Consider the following 18704-nt stretch of genomic DNA (forward strand, 5'->3'; position numbering starts at 1 on the left):
GTGTTAGATACCGCAGAGCTGGATCCTCTCCCAGTTTTTGCTTTTTACTTTTTCTTTCTTACTCAGTACTGGAAGTTGAGCTGAGTGTCTTGTACTCGCTAGGTTATTGTCTACCACTGAGCCATGTCTCCAGCCCTCTGTTTCACTTTTTATTTTGATATAGGAACTCACAAAGTTGTCAGGCTGCTCTTGAACTTACTCTGTAGCCCAGGCAAGCCTTGGGCTTGGAATCCTTCTGTCTGAACCTCCCATGTATCTAGGCCACTGGGCCTAGATTTTTTTTTTCTCTTTCTTAACAACTGAAATTAACATTTTCAGAGAATCTAGTAGTAAAAACCAGTAATTTCTAAAACATGCCTCCTAAATTGTGACAGATCCTCAGATCTTAGCATAACTGGTGCCATGTTAGAGGCACTGAGGCACTATTCTGGCCTAAGAGCATACCTGCCTAAATGAGAACAAAGACCTAGTAGTCCACCAAAGGCCACAGTTCTGGGAATGTCCCTAGATACACCAACCTTACCTTTTGACTTCGGTAGTTCTGCTTCTGGCTGGTCTTGCTAACTGGAGTGTGGCAACCCAGAATGTGTTTTTTGTGCTTAAAAGCTCACCCTGAGAAAGGTTTGGGACTGCACTTGTGTCACAGTGCCGTCACAGGCCAGCTAATAAAGACTTTCTATTGGCTTGAACCCGTGTCCAAGCGGTCTTCTCTGATGGATGGATATACCTCTCAACAGTATTAGTGTCATTCTTTGGTCTGTCTTAGAATTGCTGTTGATTTTACAGAGTGAATGCTGCCTAGATAGTGCTCTGGTTGGTTTGCACTGTGTAGTGGCGAATCACAGCTCCTTCACTGTGTCAGTATTTAATAAAAATTTAGCCATCGTAATACAAACACTGTCCAGTTTTATGTGTTGATTGTGTACTTAGCATTGAGGAGAAATAATGATGCCCAGATTTTTGTTTTACTTGATATTAACACTGAAATATCTGTTCAGTCTTTTCTGCTCTATCATATACAATAATGGTTGGTACTATTTAAATTTTTACTTGTGAATGTGTGTGGTGTGTGTGTGTGTGTGTGTGCGCGCACACATCCTGCAGCTCACACATGAAGGTCAGATGACAACTTTCAGGAATTGGTCCTCTCCTTCCACCATGTGGGTCCTTGGATCTAGTTAGGATTGTCCAGCTTAGGGGCAAGTGTCTTTACCTGCTAAGCCATCTTGCCAACCCTGGTATCTATTTAAAGGTCCTTTCTTCAATTTCTAAAAACCCTGAAATGGTGTGCTATCTTGATCTTGAGAACCTCCTTCCTTAACTTGGTTGAGCACTGTTTAACTAGCATATAAGCTACTTTATTAGGATGAACCTGCCGAAATGTGCACTGTGCCAGGAATGTGGCAGGAAGTACAGAAAGAAACTGAAAGCATTTGCCTTCACACTCAGCATAAATAGTGCTAACCTTCATCGGGTTGGGTTGGCTCAGAAAGGACTTTCTCTCCCAGTGCCTGGTGGAACTTTCTTACCCTCCTGCCTTCCAGAGCCGTCTGGGGCACACTCCCCCAACTCAGCACAGCCCCTGCTTCCAATCCCTGCAAGCTCCTGTCTGGGAACAAGAACCACAAGATTACTGGAAAGCAGGGGACAACGGGCAGGAAGAAGGGGAGTGAACTGCTCTAGGAAGCTGGAGGGAGCAAGAAGGAGAAAAGAGAAGGTCACCCTCATGCCAAGTGTTCCTCCTTGTCCACCTGCTCTGTGAAAAGAGGGGATCTGGAATAGTGGGGGTGCTAGAAAAGGAGGGGGAGGGGCTTCTGTTCCCCTCCTTCCACCCCATCTTCCAGGTAAGACAACACCGTCCCAGCCCAGCTCCACATCAGCATCAGCCTCTTCTAGGAGTGGGGAGGCCGAGAAGGCTTGCTCTCTCTGCCTTGGTGGTGAGACAAACCTGAAGTCGGGATGATGGGAAGAAGGAGGAAATGGAGAAAAGGAGGAAGGGGAAGGAAGAAGAGAAGAGAAGGGAACAGGAGGGGACAGCAAAGGAAAAGAAAGAAGAGGGAGAGGAAAGTGGAAACAGGAGGAAGGAAGGAAAGAAAGGGAAGGAAGGAAGGAAGGAAGGAAGGAAGGAAGGAAGGAAGGAAGGAAGGAAGGAACAGACATAAGGAAGGAAGGAAGGAAGGAAGGAAGGAAGGAAGGGGTAAACTGATGGAGAAGAGAGGGAAAGAGGACTGCTGGTCCCCCGTGGGAATGGAGCCTTTCTCCTCCAAACCCTGTGGAAATGGTTGGGGAACTCCACTCATATACTTGGCAGCCTGAGTCCTCTGGAGCAGGGACCATACAGTGCTGTTTAACCTGCATCTTCATGGCTCTCGGATGACAGAAAGAAGGACCCTCAAGCCCAAGCGGTAGACACCGGATCATAGCCCTGGCCAGATGACAGACGCAAACTGTGTCGGAGATTACAGTTTAGCTAATAGGACAGTGCTGGCAATGTAACAGGGAAGCCAGCCAGGGTGGTGGCTCCTGTGACCTGGGAAACACACGCTGAGGACTGCCATTCCTTTCCTCCTGTCAGTGCTTATCATGCATAATCCTGCCCTAGTATTGCCAGATCTCTGGTTGGTTTATAATTTAAGAAAATCCAGAAACCCTTTTCTAAAGGTCTTGCAACTTCAATTTTTTATTTTATGAAAGTAAACTACAAATTCGAGTTGCTTCAGAAACCGTGAAAACCAAAAGAAGCCCACACAGAAGAAGCCTGTGAAGTGACGGGCGAGCAGCAGAGGGTCCCAGAACTCTGGCAGATTGTGCCAGCATAGACCCAGGGGGCACAAGTCAAACCGTGTTGTGGATTGGATCCTTCCTGCCACTCTGAGGCTGTGAGGGGGCAAAACTGGACTGGGAATGAAAGAGGAACACAAGATTTTAGTGAGGAAGTGACAGGCACCTTGGGCGCCTTTAAATGCAGGTGTTGGGGGGACTGTTTCAGAGGACCTCTCTCCCCACAGCAAGGTACGGCCTGGCAGGCTGGGGCCCACAGAGGGAGAATGGGATGCTGGAGGGAACGAAGGAGGCCAAGAAGATGTCATCGAATGTGGCTATGTCCTTACACTGGGCCGAGGACAAAGGGTAAGCACTCATGGTCTTGGGCATATGACACAAACGTGGGCTGGGGAAACAGGAATGGATCCTGTGGTGGTTTGAACGAAAATGGTCCCCACAGGCTCATAGAGAGTGGCACAGTTAGGAGGTGTGGCCTTGTTGGAGTGGGTATGGCCTTGTTGGAGGAAGTGTGTCACTGGGGGTGGGCTTTGAGGTTTCAAGTGCTCAAGCCAAGCCTGGTGTCACTCTCTCTTCCTGCTGCCTGCCAATCTGGATGCAGAACAAACTCTCAGCTACCTCTCCAGCATCATGTCTGCCTACATGCCACCATACTTCCCACCATGATGATAATGAACTAAACCTCTGAAACTGTGAGCTGGCCCCAATTAAATGCCTTCCTTTATAAGAGTTGCCATGGTCCAGATCTCTGTGAGTTTGAGGCCAACCTGGGCTACAGAGTGAGTTCCAGGAAAGGCACAAAGCTACACAGAGAAACCCTGTCTCGAAAAAAAACAACAACAAAAGAGTTGCCATGGTCATGATGTCTCTTCACAGCAATAGAAACCCTAAGTAAGACAAGGAAATGGTGCTGAACTCCAGACCAGGCTACTCTGAAGAAGGAGGGATGCTGGGACCAGCCAGAGATGATAAGGACCAAGAGTGCAGAAAGTCAGAAGGAGAGAGGTAAAGAGAGGAACTTCTTCCCAGGGACACCCACCACAGCACACAAGGAAGGAGAGACATACTCCTATATTTTGAAAGGAAATCATCTGCTTTCTGCATGTCTACATTAATACTGTTTTTAAACCCATAGATCAAAATGAAATAATTCGGTGAGTCAGATGTAATCCACAGGTCCATCTTCCAGTTAATTTTTTTTTTAATTCATTGGACATTCCTACTTAAGTATGGCAAAGAGATCTGATCTCTCATTTCTAATATTTTGGGAAGTACAGGAAAGTAGAAGAGGCAATCAGGCCATTATTTATGAAACCATCTGATGAAATAGTTAAAACATACAAATACAGATAATATCTAGGGTTTCTGAGTACCTGCTATTTATGACATTGTTTGGAGAAAACACATTATAAGTTTCAATAACAACATTCAACCCCTCATTGATTGATGCACACTATCTTAGCTGCTGTTTTGATGAGAGACTTTTCTTTGAGATATGATTTAATGAGATTTGGAGGCTTCCCAAAGACTTAGCTAGCTGACTCTCCTGATACAACCTAGATATCTAATCTCCTTTATAACTAAGATTCTTCAGCCAAGATTAGTAGCACTGTCTGTGGCCCATGTGACGCTAACCCCTAAGATCATACATCACTTGAAACACAATAAAAATACCCTTCAAAGATGAATAGGCTCTCGATGAATATGTAATCAGGGCTATTTTAGCCAAGCATAAATCTCGCTTTAAACATGATGGTGTCTAATTTATGCATCAACTTGATTAGGCTATAGCATCAAACATTAGTTTAGAGGCAGCTATGAAGGTGTTTTGATGTGACTAACACATTCATCCAGCTTTAAGTAAAGATTACCTTTCATAATGTGTGTGGGTCTCATCCAATCATTGAAGGTCTTAAGCATAAGCAATGAGGAAAGAATTTTGCCTCAAGACTGTTATAATTCTGCCTGAATTTCTGGTCTGCATGTTTGTCTTATTTAAAAAAAAAAAAGATATAATGGTTGAGGAGATGAGTCAAGAGTAAGAGTACTTGCTGTGAAAGCATAAGGACTTGAATTCAAATCCTGTGTGCAGCTCTATCCCTGGTGCTGTGGGACGGGGCAGACAAGATTGCTGGGGCTTGCTGGCCACCAGCCTATCCAGGTTCAGTGAGAGACTGTCTCCAAGGAACAAGACAGAGAATGACAGAGCAGTATACCAACGTCCTCTGGTCTTGGGTACAGTGTACACACATGGGTGCAAACAACATACACATACAATACAAACACGAACAGTATACATACAAGTCTGGAAAGTACTCTTCCAGGCAGCAGGTCTTTCCCACCTAGTTCAGAGCATGTGAACGTGAATGAGCCAATACCTCATATGGTAGCTAATTTCATACAGCAAGTTCTAAGTCTACTATGGGTTGGATCTCACGGAACTAGGATTTGACAACTGCTAGGGACCACAGTCCTCTGAGCAAAATAGACACCATCTTCATCAGAATAGCTGAGGCTAACCCACGAGAGGCCATCAAGAGCAGGCCTGTTGACTTTTGATGCTCCCTCAGAGGACACGTATGGGGAGCGTCACTGGATCCTCACCTAGGATTCCAGCCACTCCTCCCAACCATTTGTATCCAGTTCTGCCCTAATTGCATGTGGCTTCCTGGAGATGTCTGGAGGTGCTAGCTTACCTAGACTAGGTAAGGTTAACTGACAGGCTCAGTCTGTGTGGCTGTAGGAAGCCATTACCCATGCTGGTAAAGACTTTCCAGTATAGCTGTTTTGAGAGCACCCACTCTCCCACCATAACCCCTCACCTACAAGAAAGCCTGATGCTGACTGGTTCCCCAGGGTGAGCTTCGGTGGAATCATAATTTAGATTGTCACTGGGACCTTATGAAGAGACATAGACATTGTATCCCCCACAGAAAAATTCCTGTAGTAATAACCCTTTCTGTACTTCATGCAACAAACTTGGAAGCAGACATTATGTTTATTATCATATCCATTTTTATAAAAACACACATTTATAGTGCATCTATCATGTTTGTACAGCATGATGAAATTTTACAATCCAGGCACATTTGTGTAATCAGCACCTGAGTCAAGAAACATGATAAACACCCTAAAAAAAGAGCCCCAAGTTTTATGCTGTGGTTGTATACATAAATATGCATAAGTATATGTATATAAGTGCAGACATGTGCTGCTTAGCAAGAAGAATGCCTAAGAACCTTGTCATTATCATGACTTCATCATTGTGTGAACATCATAGATATATGCGAGCTAAGCTATGATATTACTGCACAGCAACATCTTAAATATTTGTGGTTGTACATGCAGTCCCTCTTGCTAGAGCTATCATAATGTGGCACATAATTGTATGTGTATGCTATACAGATACATGCATGAGATATAAATATTTCCAGCATCCCAGAAGATTCTCCCAAGTCTAGGTAGTCCAGTGTACTGAGATTGAGTGTGCTCAGGGAAGTGGGACCATAGATTTGCTACCTTTTGGGAAGGTTAACTATAATCCTGACCATTCAGCAGCAAAGGAATTGTACAACATGTGCCCTAGAATCCACCTTCTTTCCCTCAACCTTTATCTTCGTAAGATTCACTATGTTGTTAACATCAAATTGTAGTTCAGCCGGGCGGTGGTGGCACACACCTTTAATCCCAGCACTCGGGAGGCAGAGCCAGGTGGATCTCTGTGAGTTTGAGGCCAGCCTGGTCTACAGAGTGAGTTCCAGGACAGGCACCAAAAACTACACAGAGAAACCCTGTCTCGAAAAAAATAAATTGTAGTTCATGAATCTGAGACTCAGAGATCTCACACATAGCATTTAAATCAGTCATAGCATTTAAATCAGTCACGTGCCAAATCCCAAGTCTTCTAGCTATACCAATTATTTCTGAAGTGGATGTGAAAATGTTTAGGTCATACAATGGTGAAGATTAATGTTTTTTCTACATGTATTAGGAAAAATAACTAGCATATTAAAAGTCCACAACAGAAGTTCCTTTATAATAACATAGTTTTATATAAAACTAAGTCCTTATAATAACATAGTTCCAAAGCTAAACACACCTACCATATGATCCAGCAATGTGCTTCTAGGTAAATACTCACCACATAGCAATCATAAGCTTAAGTTTTAGTAACAATTATTAAAATGTGAACATCCTAAATTTTGATCGGCCATATAATGCATAAATAAGTTGCATAATATTAATAGAATGGACTTCCACATGCTAATAAAAAAATCACAGATTACTGCTGCCATTATCAACAATGTGGATAAATGTCTCAGGCATTTGTGACAAATAAATATGGTAGATGCAAAGGAATACATGATACATGGTTCCATTTTTAGGAATTTTAAGAAGAGGCAAAACTGAACTGTGGGTGATAGGTATCAGCATGGTGGTGGTTTCGGGGAGTGATATTTACTGGTAAAGAGCATGAGGAAAAATTCTGTGGCCAGGGAAAAAGAAATTCTCCAGATGAGGTTTTGCTATGCTGCCCAGGCTGACCTCAAACTCCGGGCTCTACCTCCTAAGAGCTGGGATCACATGCATGCTCCACCACACCCAGCTCAGCAACATTGTTTTATGTCTTGCTACGCAGAGTAGATATGTGTGTGGGTGGTTGTATGCAAATGTGTGCGTGCATATGCTGATGGGAGAATCTATGGAGTTTGAAATATACATTTGAGAAAAATAATATTTAAAATAAATGTATTTCCATTCTTTTAAAATGAACCACTTTAGCCGGGTGGTAGTGGCTCATGCCTTTAATCCCAGCACTCAGGAGGCAGAGCCAGGTGGATCTCTGTGAGTTCGAGGCCAGCCTGGTCTACAAAGCGAGTTCCAGGAAGGGCAGAAAGCTATACAGAGAAACCCTGTCTTGAAAAACCAAAAAAAAAAAAACCTCTTTAATAAAAATTAAATCCTAAATCCTAAATTAAAAGTAACTATTATGGGGCTTGGGGTACAGCCTAGTGGCAGAGATCCTATAAAACATATATAAAGTCCCAGCTTCAACCCTTAGCATCCCACAAAAATATCTCATTCTAGGTTCCATGGATTGTAAAGGCCAGGGAAGTGGGAGCTGCCTCACAAGAGGTAGAAGATTGTGATGAACATAGCAAAAGAAAAAGAATGCCTTTTAGACATGTAAAAAACAGCCTAGTCAGGATCCCCACTCCACCCAAGGCTGCACCTGATAACCAGAGTCCAGTGGCATCACTTCCTCAAGATGACAGACACACAACTAGAACCCCACAACGCCCTCTGGACAGTATGTAAGCAGAGACCAAGACCGTTGCCCTGCTCGGCACATCTGGAGAGACACCACCTTGACCTGCCCTGCATCTTGAGATTCTCCCCCCCAGATCTTGACCTTTGAGCTGGAGACAACTGTGAGAAGCAGCCGACCTTCAGCTGAGGTATGCTGCAAAGGTGAGCAGCCTCGGGGAGATAAGCAGCCGACCTTCAGCTGAGGTATGCTGCAAAGGTGAGCAGCCTCGGGGAGATAGGCTTAGAACTGTTGTTAGGAATTTCGAGTGTGAATCTCGTAGGAGGACCCCCGGTATAATAAAATATAATTTCTGTGATACCAACTACATGCACCTACTTTCTTGCTCCTGACAAGGAATGATGGTGGTATGCTTTAGCAGTCTCTAACAACAGCTGTGCTTAGCGTAAGGGGAAGAGAAGACGAGCCATTCTTTCTCTAGGCATGGTCTGGGGCCAGGGGAAAGAGAAGGTAGGCTAGTCTGTCTACAGGCATGATCTGGGGCCAAGCATAATGGTATCATTCATACGTTTATTACACCTGCCATGTCTTGTGGCTCACTCCAGAATCTGCATTTTAACAAGACTCTTGGGTGGTTCCTGTACTCTGAATGAAAGACAAAGCTCTGATACAGACAGCATTGGGACTGTTTCATACACACCTGCTCTGTCTTCCTAAAGGAGATTGATTTTTTTTTTCCCTAGGATCCTGTAGAATCATAAGGGAAGAGAGAGCTCAGACGCTTCAGGGAAGAACATGGGAGTCCTGGGAGAACTTGACTGCTTCCGAGGTATCTGGCAGTGTGACTCTCTGAGTTTTTCCTCTCGGATGGGCTATGACCACACCAGTGAAAGAAGTGTGCCAAGGTCTTTTCACACCCTCTCTGGAACGAGGCTGCAGTGACTGAAGGGAAAATGGAGCACCTGCATAGTTCATGCTTAAAAATTCTTTAAAGAAATCCTTGTTCTTTTGGTATTTGTGATTCTATAAATAATAGGGAAGAAACATCTCCATTTGTTATTGTTGTTTTTATCTCAAATTTTAAAAAATACAGAGGTGATGTCACATGAGCCACTAATCTCTGTTCCAAGGAGACAATAATAAAGATTATAATCCTTCTGTCTCAGCTGGAGGTGGGAAAACTACTGTGTTCACCCCATTTCTAATGAGCTGCACCTCCCCTGGGGCACAAACCTGGCAATGTCGTCCACTGTAGGCAGAGGGTGGAAATCCATGTGACAATGTGTGAATATTTGGTATTTAACTTGATAAACAATAAAAAGAGAAGAGCCCCTTAACAGTTATTCTCTCTTTATGTCTTTCAGAATCTGTCTTATTATACTGGGAATCAACCTAGAGTCTAGCCCAAAATGTAAGATTCAAATCATATTGGATTTTGGCCAAACCTATAAAACAGTGTAGGAAGTTCTTTGGGGGAAGGGTGTCTTTTTCTAATCTTTTCTTTTCTCCTCCCATGAGTGAATGAGTCTTCATAAAATTTAAAAACTAAATAAATAGTTAATTAAAAAAAAAAAAACAGCCAAGCAGTGAGTAGCACTCGTCTTTAATCCAACAGTCAGACAAATCTCTCATTTGGAGGCCAGCCTGGTCTACACAGTGAGTTCCAGGACAGCTAGGGCTACACAGAGCACCCCTGTCTTGAAAAACCAACAACAAAACAAAACCAAACCACACTCCAAGCATCCAGCCCCACTTAGAAATAACTCCCAGCTTTAGACCTCCATGCCCAGACCACTTGTCTTTCTCTTCTAACATTGTCCCTTTCAGATTTGGGTTGGGGGAGCCCTAAAGACACTGAGGGCAGCAGTCAGACCTGGAATATAAGTAATCTTGGACCATCTGTGCTTTTGCCTTGTTCAAGATGTAGGAATCTGGATTAATGCCCCTCAGTGTCAACTTCTGAATTGTACTGATTAGGCCAACTTGGATTTTCCATTCCATTTGGATATCCTGACATCAGACAAACCTGGAGTAACAGAACTGTGTAGTTATCAAGCCTCTGGCTTATGAGCTCATTGTTTGTGTTCCCACCCTTTCCACATCCTTCCGCTACCACCACCACCACCACCCCAGGTCTGTCAACACATGCAGCCATTTCATTATACCTCTGTGTTTAAGTGTTTGGTTCTAGAACAGAAGTTAATATCCTTGCCATAACCTAACAATTCAAGTGGATTTTGGCTTTCTAGGACATTTTCCTTTATGTCACCCAAAATCAAGATGTGATTGCCCTTTGTATTTAACAAGCTCTTGCTTGAATATTGTAACTTAAACTTTTTGGACCAGTGTCCATTTAAATATGGAAAATGCCCCCCATACACACACACACACACACACACACACACACACACACACACACACACACATACACACACACACACACACACACACACACACACACACACTGAATATTACCATATTTTATTTCCCAGCAGGAGAAAGAACTAAAATATAAACTATAGCTCCTTAAACGACTGGGGAGTTTTTTGGTTTCAGTTGGGTGGGTGGTTGGTTGGTTGGCTGGCTGGGTTTTTTGAGACTGTTTGGCCCTGTAGTTCAGGCTGACCTAGGACTTCCTATCTAGCCTAGGCTTGCCTAGAACTTGCAATCCTCTTGTTGCAGCCTTCAGGGTGCTGCAATAATAGGTGTATACCACCGTGCCCGGATAAATACTATTCATTTTATGCGTAATTCGTTAGCAATGGATGAATTATTTATGTTTCAAAGTTTAGCTTGATCAAACTACAGTTTATAAATGCCGTTGCTACAGATGTGTAACACTACTTGCAAATATTCTAATTATACAATCTATAAATTTTGACTAATGAAGCTAAATGTATGGTTATTAAATAACCAGAATTGCAGCAACTGAAAATCATGGACCATTCATAGACACTGATGATATACTGTTCACAAGAATTCCTTCAAAAATACGTGTGGGAGTTCAATCATCACCATGTGCTATGTAATGCCAGCTCTACAACATACAAGTAGTATGTTAAGAATCAACCTCATGTGTCAGATGAACTAGTTTTTCATCGACTGTAATTGTCTGTTGAATTTAGTTTATAAGTAAAGCCTGGCAACCCTCAGCTTTCTGGTAGGTTACTAGGCAAGCCCTTCTTAGCTAGCCCCATGTAAATGGAGATCGATGAAGAAATATCTGATGTCAGTGAAGAAGAGTGTTTGCAGTGCAGGGATGAAGAACTGCATTCAAATATCCAGCACTAAATGTAAAAGGCTTGGGTGGCCTCACCCATTTGTCGCCCCAGTGCCATGGGGGCAGAGACAGGTGGATCGATGAGACTTTCTGGCTGCCAGTCTAGCAACAACAACAACAACAACAAATGATGCAGGCTTGGTGAGAGACCCTGTGTCCAACAACAAATGATGCAGGCTCAGTGAGAGACCCTGTGTCAACAAGAACAAATGATGCAGGCTCAGTGAGAGACCCTGTGTCCAACAACAAATGATGCAGGCTTAGTGAGAGACCCTGTGTCAACAAGAACAAATGATGCAGGCTCAGTGAGAGACCCTGTGTCAACAAGAACAAATGATGCAGGCTCAGTGAGAGACCCTGCATCCAAGGAAAGACGTGAAGAGCAATAAAGCAGGATACCCAATGTTCTCTTCTGACTTCTTCAAGCACATGCACTGTAGTGCATGTGTGGCACACACACACACACACACACACACACACACACACACACACACACTATATGCGCACACACCCTACCATTCACATACACACTCAAAAATAATAACAAATACTGTGAGGATTAAAATTTTGTTTTAAATTTTAATTAGTGTGCTTAAGAGATCTATAAAACGAAAATGGCTCTAACCTTTAAGCCCCACTTGCCCAAGGACAGATAACTTCCTGGAATGCTGGGGGCTATTGTTCATGTAAGATAACAAGACACATGTTTTCACTTTTGTAAACAAGGTTGGTTGCCCCAACTGCACAGGATATACTTGGTCTCATGTACGTGGGAGTTATGTAGGCAGGAAGTACATCAGGATGTATGCCTGCCCCCAATTTGATGAAGACAGGAAGTATGTAGCCTTGTGGGTTTTGCCTTATAAGCCTCTGACTAATGTAATTCATGGCCATTCTCTGGGAATCCCAGGTATGGACCTGGCCAGTGTTCATCATCCTGGACAGTATTTAATAAAGCTTGCTTCAAATTTGGCTCAAAAATTACGGTAAGTGGTCTTCGTCTCACCCTTATTATCAACACCTTGCTTCTTAGATCAGTTTTGGAATCCCAAAGAGAAAATAGCCATAGACCTCATTTTGAAAACCATGACACAGGTCTAGAACAGTCAGACAAATTGCTAGATTGGGCCATGTGCAGCCTTCCTCCCCCTTTATTGTTCTCTCTGCCCCCAGCCCACTCTCCCCATTCTGAATTCTACTTTCTGGTTTTCTGTCATTCCCTGCCTCTCAACTCCCTCTCCAAAATTTACCTTTATCCAAATCTGCCTCCCTTGCTATTATTCTCTAAGTACATGGGAACATTCCACCCAATAGCAAACCTCCCCAGGCAGGCCTGTGCCCTGGTAGACCCCTCTGGATATAGCTGCTGGCCTCTTTCTCGTAACACACTTCCTGTAAGGTGCCCTGTTATACATCACCTGAAACTAGATCACACTAGCTTCATCCATAATTTTCCACTTTCAGTACAACCTTGCAAAGGTTCATTTGGTCTCCAAATATAAAACATAATCCAAAAGTCCAGATATGAAACTGTTCATTATTTCATAAAATATAGGAATTGTATATTACCTCTCTGTAAATAAGTACTCATTTGTCATCCAAACACTGTATTATAAAAGCTGCCAAAATACTTATTTTTTTTAAATCCTGTAACTCATTCCTCAATCAAATATAGTTACTAACCCATATACTCCTTTATTATTTTAAGTTGTAAGTAATCAATGTACATGAGATTTTAGTGTTAATAACAGCAACAAAGCTTTATTAAATTAATCCACCCATCCATCCATTTATCCATCCATCCATCCATCCATCCCACTTACTTGCCCATGTATTCACCCCTTTCCATCCATCCATCCCACCCACTCACCCATGCATCCACCTCTCTTTCCATCCACCTACCCATTCATCAACTTATCCATCCACCCAGCCATCCACCCAGCCATCCATCCACTCATCCATCCATCTATCTACTCATCCACCCATGCACCCACTCATCCACCCATGCACCCAGTCATCCATCCATCCATCCATCCAACAGTTAGTTATTAAGCACCTATTAATGTGTTGTTGCTATTGTAGTCATGCAGATTTGTGGTTGAGCCCAGATCCAAAGCACCTTTCCTTTACCGTGAATGCTTTATGCTTGCTCTCTTCTCCTCATATAGCCAATTATTAGTAAGCGCCTTTCTCTGATTAGAACATCAACAGACAAATATTGAATACACGTGCAGACTGTTTACTATTCTAATCAAATAGTGCATTTTCACAAAGTTAATTTGATACCTATTTAAGATGGCACATAATTAATGCTGAATTGCCTAGCAATTAGATAAAGTTGTACCAATAAATCTGTAATCAGCCCCCACATTGTTTTCTGCGTTGTATCTTTTCAAGATCTATCATTTCCTGCTGGTATGCTATTTTTTTTCTCCTTTGCTTCTTACACTTCAGTTTCTTCAGAACCCAAGTAAAATAAATTATGAGCCTCGATTGAGTTTTTCATGGCCTGAGTCCCATATTCCTCAGGGCCTAGATCTTTCTGGGCCTTTCTTAGTGGACCAACCCATCTTCCCTGATCATCATCTCTTCCTGGAGGCTGAACATTGAGAGACAACACAAGTCAGACGAACCTGGCTTTGAAAAGACTACGGGTTCATCATATGCTGGGGAGTCAATGGACAGTGACCACCACAGGTGATAGCGAAGTAGAGCTGAGGGTGAGCTCTGGGCTTCCTGCATTTGCAATTTGAGAGTCTTAGAGGAAAAAAACAAATAGAGCATGTATACATATACGTATATCATATATATATGATAAAGAAAGAGGGAGGTTTCCCAGTCACATAAAGAGAAACCAACAACTTTTAAAATATTCTAATTCCTGAACCCATGCTCCACTGCAGTAAATAAAATCACAAATTCACAAGGACAAAGAGAGTAGGGAAAGAGACAGTAGCAGAGAAGCAGTGTGACTCACCCTGTAGAGACTGGCAAGCAGATAGCAGAGAAGTAACAGCTGAGAACGCATGCCCTGCACCGTGCCTAAGAACACCAGCAGGAGTTCAACCATCCTGATTACAGGGGCCGGGAGAGGCTCAGCAGAACATGGCTGTCCTTGTAGGAGAGCAAGAGTATATGACGGAAATAAGGGAGTGGTTTAGTCATCTGTCCACTGAGCTGATGACAAAGCTAGACAAGGACTTCTTCTCTGCACTAGACACACACAACCGAGGTCTCTGAATCCCTGGAGAGGAAGTAGGTCCTCACCAGAGATTCCCAAGCATGTCAGACAATTGTGAAGTGCAGAGCTGAACACAGGAAAAGAAAGTCTACTGACTGACTGGAGCAGGCCCCTAGTCACTTCTGTAAGTGCTTCCAGAATCTCAGCACACCAGATAAAGTCAATAATGGCTGGATTCTTCCCAGGAGAAATTGAAAGGCTGCAGAGTAGCGTAGGCAGCGGGGGTAGGGGTGGGGGTGCGGGGAGGTGTAGAACTATAATTTTGGAATTTGGGATTTCCACAATGAAAACTTACCTACGATCTGATTACCCTATATTAAAACTCCAGGGGTTGAAGAGGTGGCTGGGTTGGTCAAGTGCTTGCCACACAAGCATGAGGACCGGGGTTCAAATCCCCAGCACTCACACAAAAAGTAGCGAGGATGGCAGTGCATGCCCGCAATGCCAGCCACTAAGGAAACCAAGACAGGTGAATCGGCAGAGCTTGCTGGCCTAATCACTGAAGCTCCAGGGTCAACGAGAGACCCTGTCTCAAAAAAACAAGGCAGACGGCAAGTGAGTACGACACCTGATATTGACTTCTGGCCTCCATAATCACTCACACTCATGTGTACATGCACGTCCATGTGTATGCACATAAACATGTATGCAGATCTCTCTCTCTCTCTCTCTCTCTCTCTCTCTCTCTCTCTCTCTCTCTCCTTTTCCCTCTCCTCCATTTTTAGGCAAGGAGCCAGATCACCCTAAATGTTGTCGGCAGCAATTTTTTGACAAGGAAGAAAATCAGACTTAGAAATAAATAAAGCTGCCATTCCTGAAGGTGGAATGAAGGAGAAGCTGGGCTTGGTGGAGCGTGCCTGTAATACCGGCACTTAGAAGGCTACAACAGAAGGGTCATTACAAGTGTGGGGTTAGACTGGGGTATAGAGCGAAGCCTGTCTCAAACAAACAGCCAACAAACGAGGAACAGAAGAAAGAGGAGAAAGGGACAAAGCCAGGAGTTGATGCCATGGTTTCCTTACCAAACCATCCCTAAGCCCCGCCTCCTTTTCCACATTCCATTCCGTGTGCCTCATAGCTACTCCATAGCCATTTATGAATTAGCCTCAGAAACCGCTAGACATTCTAGCCTTTTCTTTTGAAATAGTTTAAGCCTGCTGCTGTCTTAGTTAGGGTTTCTATTGCTGCAACGAATCACCATGACTAAAAAGCAAGTAGAAGACCAAAGGGTTTATTTGGCTTACATTTCCATATCACTGTTCATCATCAAAGAAAATCAGGACAGGAACTCAAACAGGGCAGGAACCTGCACGCAGGAGCTGATGATGCAGAGACCATGGAGGAGTGCTGCTTACCGGCTTGCTCCCTATGGATTGCTCGGCCTGCTTTCTTGTTTTGTTTTGTTTTTTGGTTTTTCGAGACAGGGTTTCTCTGTGTAGCTTTGCGCCTTTCCTGGAACTCCCTTGGTAGCCCAGGCTGGCCTCGAACTCACAGAGATCCGCCTGGCTCTGCCTCCCGAGTGCTGGGATTAAAGGCGTGCGCCACCACCGCCCGGCTCGGCCTGCTTTCTTATAGAACCTAGACCCACCAACGCATAGATGGCCTATCCACAATGGCCTGGACCCTCCCCATCCCATCAATCACTAATTAAGAAAATGCCTTACAGCCAGAGACATTTTCTTAATTGAGGTTCCTTCCTTCCAGATAACTCTAGACATAAAACTAGCCAGTACACCTGCCCAGATTCAAAAAGAAGCTATGTTAGAACAGCTCCGAGAAGTAATATTTTACTATTGAGCAAACCCTCAGACCCAAATGTGGGCTTCCCCACCCAGGAATGTGCTATTGCCCACAAAATCGCTCCTAACCTGTAGGCTGAGCAGTCATGAGGAGACACAGTACAGTGAAGGGACACTTCAAGGGATCCAGGAAACTGTGTGGATCCAGCGTTTTCTACAGACTGAAGAAATACATGCCTTTTATGCATAACACACTCCTATCTTTAAAACAGAAATTCTGCCTTTGTGACTAATAAGATGTAAACGTCATTTGAAATCTCGGCTGAAGCTAGGTGTTGAAGTTTTATATTCTATATATTTATAGTGTCTTAATCATAGGTACAGAAAATATCGCAGACATTTGGGAGCATTTTTTTTTTTTTGCTTAGAAGGTATGACCATATCCCCTAAATTAGAAGTTACTGTCACAACTCAGACTCTATAAGGAAAGGCTTGTTGGAATACAGTCTCTCTGCCTGCCAAATCTACAGGCTTTTAAACTATCTCGACACTCCGACCCTGTGCAGACACTCTAGCCCTCTAGTAACTCTAGCCGCACTCTGTGTTATGCCTACCCCGCCGCCACTCTGCACTACACGCCTACGTCACCACATCTACGGTCCTAACTATTAGAACGGGGGTAGCCAGCTGGCCCAATCAGTCTTTGGCTGGCCCTGACCCACGAGGCGGCTTGGCCCAGAAAGGTGTCAGCTATGGACAAACTGGGCCTCTTGGGCTTCCGTTCAGCATCTGTTTTGGTTTGGCATTAATTAACAGATGATAAATAGCGCACGTTTATAGGGTACACTGTGATATTTTAATACATGCTCTGTGTAATTATTAAATCAAGATGATTAGGACTTTAACCACTTCTCATTTCTTGGTGGGTGAGAACATTTTTTTAAAAAAATCCCCTCTTCTCGTTATTCTCAAGTACTTAATATGATCCAGTTCCATCGGAGTCACCCACCTTCTAGCAGAAACACTAGAAATGACCTTTACCATCTAATGGCAACATTGTATCTGTTGGCCAGCCCTTCTCTCAGGCATTTGAACTCAGATGTAGAGACGTACACTTTATGAGACAGCTGTCCACAAGGACTAACAGACCAGGAAGAAGCTGAGTTAGAGAAAAGATGAGACAGGGGGAAGCTAAGAGAAAAAAAAGCCTGGATCTGTGAAAATAGCGGGGTGGGGTCAACATGGCGGCCGCAGGGCAGTGAACGCAGACTCACACGCCCGTGGAAGAGCTTGGGCCACATCTAGACCTACACATCAAATCTCCGGGGTTTTCAGGCGTTGAAAAGCTACAAAATGGTGGGTGGGTGGAAGAAAAGCTACAAGTCATTCAGATCCCCGCTGGAAGGGAGTCCTCATCTCAAGCTGGCTCCCTTGGGTATTTCATGACATCTACTGTATTCCCAAATGTCCCGTGTCCACCCTAAGACTTAGCCATTTTCCATAGCTAAGTGGATTTCTTTTTTTTATTTTCTTTCTTTCTTTTTTTTTTTTTTCCAAGACAGGGTTTCTCTGTGTAGCTTTGCGCCTTTCCTGGAACTCACTCTGTAGCCCAGGCTGGCCTCAAACTCACAGAGATCCGCCTGGCTCTGCCTCCTGAGTGCTGGGATTAAAGGCGTGCGCCACCACCACCCGGCTTGCTAAATGGATTTCTATTCCATCTAAATAAAAGTGTCCAAACCAAACCAAACCAACCAAACAAACAAACAAAGTCATTCAAAGGGGAGGTATAAGTAAAATACTTTTTAAAGGGAATTTTGTTGAGGTTGCCAGAGATGGAGACTCTCTGAGGTTTTCACACTGAGTCTTCTTCCAGAAAAGCAGATTTCTTTCTGATTTCTCACCATCAAAGCCTCCTGAGGAGATAGTTTTCTTTGAAGAATTATTTATAACCTTTTTTTTTTTTAAGGAAGAGGAAACCCCAAGACTGTTTGCCTATCTATAAATTAAAGATGGCACATTTCTCTTAGCTTTTTCTAGACACAGAGGACTATGATGAACACAATAACTCAGGCCGCACAGGGGATCCGGCTTGTTCCTGTGCCATCATACACTCTGATAATTTGTCTGTCAGCCCTGGGACTTTCACCACTGTATTGTCTGGAGTCATGGGCATAGCCCAGACATCAGGGAAACCTGGATGTTAGCAGTTCTATTAAATCCCTCGAATCAACTTTTTTTTTTTTTAAGCTTATTTTTAAATTATGACTCCAGAACACCAAGGTGTGGTTGGATCTTTTATGATGGGATCAAAAAGAAATCTGCATATGCAAAAGTCACATGCGTCCTTTGTCACTATTTGTTTAACAGCCATTCACCACAATGACAACAAGCTAT

General features: G+C 43.5%; 1 long non-coding RNA gene across 9 annotated transcripts in view; it reads left to right on the forward strand.

Moving 5' to 3' along the window:
* The window catches only part of LOC128118457 (uncharacterized), a 73567-nt gene that overhangs the window by 43409 nt on the left and 11454 nt on the right, over positions 1-18704 (forward strand). For 3 of the 9 annotated variants that reach the window (XR_008221230.1, XR_008221224.1, XR_008221231.1), the window contains 4 exons: positions 1545-1844; positions 3009-3129; positions 7870-8253; positions 8794-9461. This is a non-coding gene — a long non-coding RNA (uncharacterized LOC128118457). Of the gene's footprint in view, positions 1-1544; positions 1845-3008; positions 3130-3382; positions 3787-7869; positions 8309-8793; positions 9462-18704 lie in introns of all 9 variants that reach the window. The other 6 variants (XR_008221226.1, XR_008221232.1, XR_008221225.1 and 3 more) reach the window with 5 other exon arrangements.

The sequence above is a fragment of the Peromyscus californicus genome, unplaced genomic scaffold, assembly GCF_007827085.1.
Source record: "Peromyscus californicus insignis strain IS unplaced genomic scaffold, ASM782708v3 Scaffold_22__1_contigs__length_63687245, whole genome shotgun sequence".
Classification (NCBI taxonomy): domain Eukaryota; kingdom Metazoa; phylum Chordata; class Mammalia; order Rodentia; family Cricetidae; genus Peromyscus; species Peromyscus californicus.